This window comes from Calypte anna, chromosome 14, assembly GCF_003957555.1.
Source record: "Calypte anna isolate BGI_N300 chromosome 14, bCalAnn1_v1.p, whole genome shotgun sequence".
NCBI classification, from domain to species: Eukaryota; Metazoa; Chordata; class Aves; order Apodiformes; family Trochilidae; genus Calypte; species Calypte anna.
The window spans coordinates 7,933,773-7,943,195 of record NC_044260.1 but is presented as its reverse complement, the minus strand read 5'-3'; the positions used below and the strand labels follow the sequence as shown (position 1 = coordinate 7,943,195).

The window sequence follows — 9,423 nt, the reverse complement described above, 5'->3', positions numbered from 1 at the left end:
GAACTGTTGCTTTGGCCCAATGTGGAAGAAATGGCTTGGTTTCTCCCCTCTCATTAGGGTACATCTGACCTAAAGTAATTCTCACAGCTAAATATTTCACTGTTGGTCTCATGGTTATCACTAGCTCAGATTTGTAGTCTGGTTTTTTGTGTCCAGAACTGGGAATCTTAATCAGACTGAGCTCTGCCTTTTTAGTCAGTCTGTGAACTTCTTTCATGGTACGTGGCAGCTAATGAAGTGAAGCAAGCCAGTTTTCAGAAATCAGAGTTGTTGAATAGAGGTGAGCACCTCTGCTTCAGAGTTTTCTATCAGAAAAAGGCTGAGAACTGCTCTTCTGGGAAAATAATTCTTTACTGACCCAAGGCGAGACAGTATTCAACTGACAAAATGAAAAGGACCAAGCATGCATCCTGACTGGTATACACAATGTCTTTTTGCCTCTGCAAGTTTAACTACACAAAATGAATAAAGGCTGGAAACTGGTCTTCATTTCCCCTGTAAATCTCTCCTTTGTGTGTCTTCAGCCCACTGGAGCCCGCTGAGGACCCAAAGAGCCTGGGTGGCAGCAGACTCTTGCAGTGACTGCCCGAGAACAAGAAGACAGTGGTGAGTTTCTAAACAGACAACTTACATCATAGAAACTCATCAACAAAGAGCTGACAAGAATAAACTTAGAAATGTCCTGAATGGAAATGAGCTTATTCCCTACTGATGTTAATTGTTCATGAAGTATGGATGATAATTACTGTAAAGTGAGAAAGAAATCCTTAGAAAATTATCTGTTACATCTCCGGGGTGAAAAGGTTTCAGTTGTGGCACTGAATGATAACAATACATCTTTGATTTACTAGTGATCATAAAACTTTACACCAAAGGTCAGGAATAAGTCTTAAGTTTTTAAGCGATGAGGAAGAAATGCATAAACACTTCAATTTCTTGCCCTGTCACTATTAATTCATTTCATATTCACTGTCATAGCATTGCTGCTAATGAATGTATTTGGTAATAATGTGGATGTCATATATATTTATGCTCTCATCTCTTCCAATGATTCAGCAGGCAAAGCAAAGCAGAAGCTTTGCCAGTTTAAATTTTTATAAATTTAAATGGAAAAGAAATCATATTTTATTTCAAAGAAGTAATTAACAAATATATATCACATTTAGTTTCCACAAATGGGGACCAATCCTGTCACAGAAGAATTAGTACTGAACACAAAAGGACAGGTGTCTGGAATTAGCAAAGCCAAAAGGAAAGCTTCCCATCTTTCAGAAGTGACAGGGCCAGACTCCAGTCTTAATATGTTTATTAGCTGGTGTTTGTTTAGCATAGCTAATAAATTTTTTAAATCCCATGTATGTATATTTTTGTGTATGGACAGGATTGAGTCATGAATGGGAAAAAATACTGTCGAGTATGTGTTTCAAATCCTGAAAAAGCAACAAAAGGACTGGACAGAGGAATTGTAACCTTTGCACTGTGGAGAAATTTGTGACTGTATGGAGCCTTGGTCCAAGTGCAAGGTAATCTTGATTTTTTTTAACCTCCAGGTAGTACATATACATTTTGCTGAATCTTTGTGTTAAGATGATTTTCCACACATTTTAAAATTAAACACAAATACTTTGTAATCCTTTCATAGATATTTTTAACCTGTGCTCTGCAGATCATACAATGGCATCTCAAAACCTGGTGTATTTTCAGTTAAAGTCAGCAAAAACCTTGCCATTGGTTTCAAAGGCTCTATGACCAAGCTTATAACCAATTCATTACTTTTGTAATCTAGCCATAAGCAATTTCATAATAAAATAAGGATAAGCTGCAAATACCTTTCTCTTCTGAAATGGTGACTTGGAGCAGGAGGCCCTGCACCCCTGGGATCATAGAACATGACATTATCAGGCAGCTGCTGCAAGTTTGTGCATGGCACTCTAAATGAACACCTGGAAAACACCATCATAAGGTCTGCTTTATTAATATGCAATAATACATTGTTCCTCTTATTTTTAAAGAGTAAATGAGGAGCAGACAGTTTTACTGATGGGATTTTTCGTATCTTTTGATTGTATAAATCCTGCTCCATTAATGCTTTGAGCCCAGCTCAATGGAACTGAGAAGCAGGAGTAAAATAAATGACTACAAATACACTTCAGAAACCACTGCTTTAACCTAAACCACCTTGCCTATAAATCATGATCCTGCAGTTTCAAAACTTGATACAGTATTGCACTAATGGGCCAATGCAAGCACGTGTCCCTGTCATTTCCAAGGATGGTTTCTGGATCTCAGGGAGCCCAGGTCTGCCTGGGGACAGGAGGATGGAAAGTTGTTCTCTCCACAGCCCTCACAGGCCTCTTTTGCCCCAGCTGTCTGTGATTTCTGTAATAGTTTCATGACAGCCTTGGTGAACTGATGAATTTGGAAATTGCTGCAGTAGAAAAACTCTGGAGCATTGGTACCAGCCTGAGAACTGGGGCTGCTGGGGGAGGTGTGCTATCCTCTTGCACATTTGGAAATGGGACTGGGTTCAAAAAACCCCACATTTTCCAGGGGAGAATGAGATACAGAAAACCTGCATTATTGTGGTTTTATTTTTAAGATCCTTCCAGTGTTTTCTTCTGAAAAGATCACTAATTTACTATGCAGTAATGTGTTTCATAGATTAATTTTATGCTTTTATTAGGAAAACTTAAATGGTTCCTTAAGCCTTGTACAATTTGTTGCCACTTAATTAAGGTGGAAAAGTACCTAGATGTCTGAGTGGTGAATATATTATGAAACAATTTCCTGATTTATACTTTCTCAGTTTATATTTGTAGCTTGGTGTCATACCAAGTCTAATATATTCCTTTAGTGATGCTCTGAATGACTTTGGAGCCTTTAGCAAGTATTAGATATACAAACAGAAACTGTAGTATTTACAGCATACTTATTTGGAAGCTTATGAAATGTCAGCCTTGTCTTTAGTGTAGACGTGACTCGTTGTGAAGGAGTCTTCTGGCTTCCTTTGTTACTAACGTGAAGAATTCATTTTGGCATCTCCCTTTAGGGTTGGTTTCTTTTAAGCCATGATTGCATTAATATCATCTCATGGTGTAACTGATTGAATCCTTTTCACGCTGGGGAAGAATTAGAGCCCAATCTAATTTGCGGCTGACCTATAATCAGCAAATCCATGGAATAAAAGACATTATTTTCTCTCAACTTTTCTGTGTGGGTATATTAATTTTTATGTTTCATAGTCTTGAGGTAACTAAATGCTCCTAAATGAGGAATCATTTCACGCAAATGCCATTTTTACAACAAAGATTTTGCCTGTTTCCAGAGAACAGTGTTACTTAACTAAAAAGCTGGTTTAATTTTTTTTTTTTAAACAAATACATTTTGAGGCAAAAAATATTGTTTTATTGTTATTGCTACTTTGCTCAGATGCAAAAACTTCTTTTCTAGCTCAAGCATGAAAGGACACCTTGATTTTTTGCAAGTGTATATAAGGTATTTTTTTCATGGTTCAGCTTGTTGCTTCCTTAGATCTATTTACTTTAGGATTAGCAAGATATCAAACATGCTCAAGTTCTAAGAGATTGTTATGATGTTCTTTGAAGTGCTGAAAAAAGTGGGCTTAGCTTCAGCTTTAGCTTTATAAATAAGGTCTGCTTACCACAGTTCAGAGAAACACAAACATGGCATGGGGTCACCTATACATTTAACCTGGGAGGAGGATCATGCAAGGGATTTTCTCAAGGAACCCTCCTGACTTTTACAAGTAGTGAGCAGTGCTGACAGGTGGCAGGAATCTGATGTATGCCAATGATGTGAGGCTTACTGAAGGCACAAAGAAATTGGTCTGTGCATGACATTGACAACTGCACAAATATTGCCCAGGTCATAAGCACACAATGGCAGAGGAGGTTTTGCTGGGGCTGCTTCCCCTGCTACACAGCCAGCCAAGGCCATAGGTAGCATGGGTACAGTCCTCCTTCTGTGAGAACTTAGGCATGCACACTTTCCTATCTATACCTTCAAATAATTAGTTTTACATGTAGACTTCCTGCATTTTGCTTGTTTCTTACTTGGTTTACTGATCACAGACACTTCTCTATTAGTGAAACATAATGCTTGTGAAGGACAGCAGCACAGTTTGGATATCAGACCCCCCCATTTCTTCAGCTCTGAGGTCAGTCATGCTGCTGAGGTTTCTGAGGTAGGTAGGTGTCCTATTTTCCTCCCTGGAAAACCTCTTTCTAGTCCTTAATTCTTAAATATTCATTTAAACCTGAAATTCTTTACATTTTTTTTTGTCTGAGGATTTTAGCTTTCCCCTTTTAGTGATATATATGCCCTGACCCTTCTGAAGCTTGTTAAGTTTCTGGACTCAGTGTCTCCCTGAAATAATGAGTCCTGCAGCCTAATTATGTGAAAAGAAAAATATTCCTTGGTCATCTGGCATTTTTTTTGTCATTTCAGTCATATTGTTGCATTATGAGTCACCTAACACACAGGATGACTGTGGTCATATCCTACCTAGGTGGAAGCTACCTGTGCAGCTGGGATTTCAGTACATGCTGATCTTACTGAACTGTCTTTCAGGAGGTGCCAGCACTGAGAAAGGACATGAGAGAGGAAGAGAAATGTCTGGACTGTATTTAGAAGCAAGGAGTCCCTTGGAGAAGAGCCCCTGGATGGTCCTGCAGCAGGACAGAGCCTCAGAGGGTACCACATTGCCTGATCGAGATCATTTTCCAGGTAAACCCTTGAAGTGAGCAGAAAATGAGGGCTCTGACAGCCACCCAGATTTAAATCCATGAGGCTTCCCACAAGACTGTTCAGAAACGAGAAAAGTCACCTACGAAAGTTAAGCTTAAAAAAGCAGCAGTACTGATGAGTATTTTTGGCATGAACTGAAGAATCCTTTTGTTCCAGCCACAGCCCACATGCTGATTCAGCTCACCAGCTCTCCTCTTCTTTTCCTTTCCCAGGGCTTTCTTAAACACCAGAATCAGGCTGCTGTTTTCTTCCAGCTTGCTTCAGTTGTGTTTTGTAATGATGGTTCACAAAACATTGGCACATACTCTCAACTAGGGGCAATAGTCTGGTCTCAGTCTGGATATGGCTGTCATTTTTTCACGTTTTTGCTGTATTTGTTATTCTGATCTACAATAAAGCCTTCTAATACTACTGAACTGATAGACAGGCATCACATGGTAAATGGTAGTAAGGCTTTTCAATATGAAATAGAGTAAAATTGCTTTGTAAAGTCTATCCAGAGCTAAATTCTGCTCTCCTTTTCCAGAGTCCCTGCTCAGACTGCTCAGCAGGAGCAGGTGGAAGTTGTTTCATGGGTCAGAGCTGGTGGTGTCACCTCTACACATTTCACCTTTGTGGGACTTGCTGATCTGAGCTCCAGACAAAAGGCAATTTTAAGTAGAAATGGATCTGGTCTGCATTAAATTTCTTTTCTGCTTAACACTTATTTACTAAATGATAGCTGCTAATATAGATTTTTCATACTGAATATGCCAGTATTTCAAATAAAGTCAGCATCTCGTCTGACTACACTGTCTAGTATGCTGAGTGGCTATTTGTATCTAGAGAAATTTAAGTACAGATTTTTGAATAATGTAAGGGAAATGATGATATGCTATAGGAAAAAGAGGTGGAAGTATTTAAGAAGAGACAGCTCTCAACCAGAATTCAAATATCTTTGCAAATGTTGTGAATTTCCCTGCAATAATCATGTTTTCATTTTCAGATATAATTTATTTGAATACTGCACATGAAGATATTACATCTGCACTGGATGAGCTCTGTATAAACACCAAAGGGGGAAAAGCATCCCATTGGCAAGTGATGAAGCCCTGAAGAGCTGAGCTAAGCTATTTTCCTGATGAGAGCTCCAGGAGAGCTGATGTTTTCCCCCACTGAGATGTCCTCACCTGCTTTGTTCAATAGCATCCACAGAAAATAAGGTTGGTTTATATAGTTTAGCCAGGCTGATTTTCAACTGATGTCCAATACGGCAAAAAGAATCTCTTCTAGTTCTGATTTACTTCACTTGGGCTGGAGACAGGAGAGGGACATTTCCTTCTGGGAAAGTGGCCTCAAAGAAGCTTCAAGGACATTTGCTGATTTTCATGCTCCAAGTGATATCACTGTAAGGTGTTTGTTTGGTTTAGTCATGCAAAATCAAAATAATCTTACAGAAAAATCAGATAGATTAGGCTGTACATCTTTTTTCCCCTTTTCTTCCCTGACTCCTGACAAATTATTTCTAAGCTACACAAAATGGAACCTTTCTTCCTCTCTCTTCAGGTTTATGAAGTTAATTTATGAGTATTTTTAGTTTAGGTAGAAAGAAGTAGGTGTATGCCACCACCATAAGTACAACTTTGATGGTTTTCTTTCTTGAATTATTATTTTTCATGCAGACTATTTTATATGGTGAATAACAAACTCTGTTCTGCATCTCACAAAGCTTGCCTCCATATGCTCTCAACCCAAACTGCAATGATAGAGCATTTCCACAAAATCTTCCTCTCACACTTTCACTCAAAAAACTCCACAAAAACAGCTGACAGTAATTCATAGTGATGTTTCATTGCCAGTGGCCATGCAACTGCACGTTGTCTCTTCTGTGAGGAGGTAAGTGCTGGGTAATTTCATGATCATCACCTTCAAAACCTCAGGGGATTCTAGGAGAAAGTTTTTTTAAAAAATAAAATAATTAAATGCTAAAACCTCAAATGAAAAGCCAGTAAGTTAGCTCAGCTAAGAAGGTTTCAATAAAGATGGATAGCAAGTAATTGTGGAGCCACTGGAGGTCTTCCACCTGCCAAATCTCAAACAAAAGGAAACTCAGCTGCAGCTCACTGAAATAATTTTAAAATCCATTTGCCACTAATTTCCACATGCATTTTGGCTACTGCCCATTTGTGGTATTCATGTGGCCCCACACTGGTCTAGGCTGAAGGGCTTGTTTCCATAAAATCACAGAATGGTAGTGGTTGGAAGGGACCCTCTGGAGATCACGTTAGTCCAACCTCCCTGCTAAAGCAGGTTCACCTAAAGCAGGTTGTACAGGGTTGTACAGTTGTACAGGTTGAATATCTCCAGAGAAACAGACATCACAGCCAGTTTGGGCAGCCTGTTCCAGTGTAAAATCTTTACTCCTGTCCAGATGAAACTTCCCGTGTTCCCATTTCTGCCTATTGCTGTTTGTCCCATTGCTGGGCAACACTGAGAAGGTTCTGGGCCCATCCTCTTGACACCCAACCTTTGACACCATAGGTTTCCTAGAGAGCCACTGAGGAGGGGTGAGGAACCAAAAATACTATTCCCTGCCTTTGGGATGCACTTTCTGAAGGGACTTGTCTTTTTTAATTAAATATAGCAGAGCCAGAAAGACACTTCTCCATAAATTAGATAAATCCCTGTAAAGTCAAAGCTGAGTGTATGTGGTAGTCTTGAGTTAACACTCATCTGCTGAGGTTTTTATTATCCTTATTTTCTGGAGAAAGGGTTTTTCTTCTGGGAAGTCTTGCAAGGAACTTGAAATTCAGATTATTTCAACCAGCTGCATTTCTTATCTGATGTCCTTTCACAGCACTACTGTGCCATTGTCAGAAATGTATAATCTCATCTTGAGAAAAAAAGCCTCATTGCCAGACTCTGTTTACTCTGTATAACTATTTTTAAATATTAGAAATTCCATTCCCACAATGACAATTGTTTTTTCCTCTGTAAAAGCCGAAGAAGGATAGGAGTGACCATTGGACTGACTATTTTCTTCTTCTGCTGTTTAAAATAGTGACTGACCTTTCTTTGGAATGAGAGCTCTAAAAATGACATTCATTGCTGGTGACAGGATGGTGTTTGAGATGCAGGCTGTAACCCAACCAGTTATTCAGACGTAGGAGTAAGCTATTTCTATTGAACAGTGAGACAGATTAAATGCAGAGTGGCATTAAAGGGAGAAAGTAATGCAGAAACATCACTGTTGTTTCTTGAATGCAATTTTAAGTAAATGACCTTAAACTGCTCACATGCTTAAAAATAAATCTCTGTTCTGCTTGGGTAGTGTTTGCATGGTGCTTATTATTTGCAAGCAAATATGAATCAGACAGATCTTGAATTTTCATTTCTTTTTTTTTCTATTTTCTGCCAAGATAGCAATTCTGTAAGAAGTGAAGAGTTACAATAAAGACTTTGTCAGGAAGGAGGTGTAAATAACCTGCCACGAAGCAGTGGTGGATATGTCAATGCTGCCAGGCCTGGAGAAGGTGCATGATGGCCCTTCCTGGGGCTGTGACTGCAGAAGCAGGTGTGACATATGGTGTGGGCATGACCACAGGCTGTGTTTATTCTCCTCATTTAGACAACAGTAGTTGACCATCCCTGGCAGGGACCTAAAACTGCATCATACCTATGATTTACACACCTTATTTCTCCTTTTCCATTCCTCAGCTCTCCTTTTTTTGCTGCCCTTATACCTCCTTTCTTGAATCCCAAGTTCCTTACAAAGGATCCCAGATTATATTGTCCCTATTAGTCCCCATCCTGCCCCATCTGGACTCAAATCTGCTGTTTCCAACACTGTCCCATAGGTAACCTTAGCCTTACATAGCATCACTGGTAAGGACAGCTCCGTGCTGTGCTCTCACAAGGTCACACAGCCCAAGAAGTCCTCTGTGCTCTCCTCAGCTGTCTGCCCAATTTGGCCATTTCTCACAGGGCTCCCTCTTAGCCACTTCTGAAGTTCAGAAATCCCTCACAGCCTTATAAATATCCAGCTGATCTGAATTTTCAGTTTATAAAATCATATATGATTAATGTTTTTTTGCCTTTAAGGTAGTATTTTTCCCAGTGAAGCTCCCCATACAATGGCATATCAAAGAAATGATCCCTACACAAAGACTTTAAACATCAGAAACCCTCCTACCCCAGAGCAGCCAAAAGGAAAGGAGTGCTGACCAAAAACCATGCGCATTTTGTTTTCCCTCACAGAATCAAGAGCTGCCCCACACCAACAAGGAAGATGGGTTCCTCTACATGTTTTCAGAAGTTTCTAAACCAAGGAAGACCATTTCTGCTCTTCAAAGTACCAAGGTGGGCGGGTCAGTGTGAGTTTGTGTCCCCTTGGTCCCCCCCACCCCAACACTGCCTGTAAGCAGGATGCACAAGGGTGAGGGTGACTCAGGGGAGCAGCCATGATGGTCCCTCCCTTAGCAGGAGCAATAGCTCAGTGGGAGAAAAGCAAAGCTGGCTGGCCAGAAGTGTGGCTGTGGAGGTGGCAGTGCTTTGAAGCGCGTTTGCTACATGGCATGAGAGCCAGCCAGGAGGGGAGCTAGCAGGGAAAATGTCCATTAAGGAATCAAGGGTGACTGTCTCCTTGCTGCTTTGATTCTGCCTTCAAAGACACCCCCA

At 40.0% G+C, this 9,423-nt stretch overlaps 1 long non-coding RNA gene across 1 annotated transcript; it reads left to right on the top strand.

Moving 5' to 3' along the window:
- The first annotated feature begins 4,142 nt into the window (after window positions 1-4,142).
- LOC115599183 lies at window positions 4,143-9,099 on the top strand. Its single transcript, XR_003988189.1, has 4 exons — window positions 4,143-4,204; window positions 4,591-4,746; window positions 5,753-5,969; window positions 9,004-9,099. It is a non-coding gene; the product is annotated as an uncharacterized LOC115599183 (long non-coding RNA).
- Window positions 9,100-9,423: the final 324 nt, after the last annotated feature.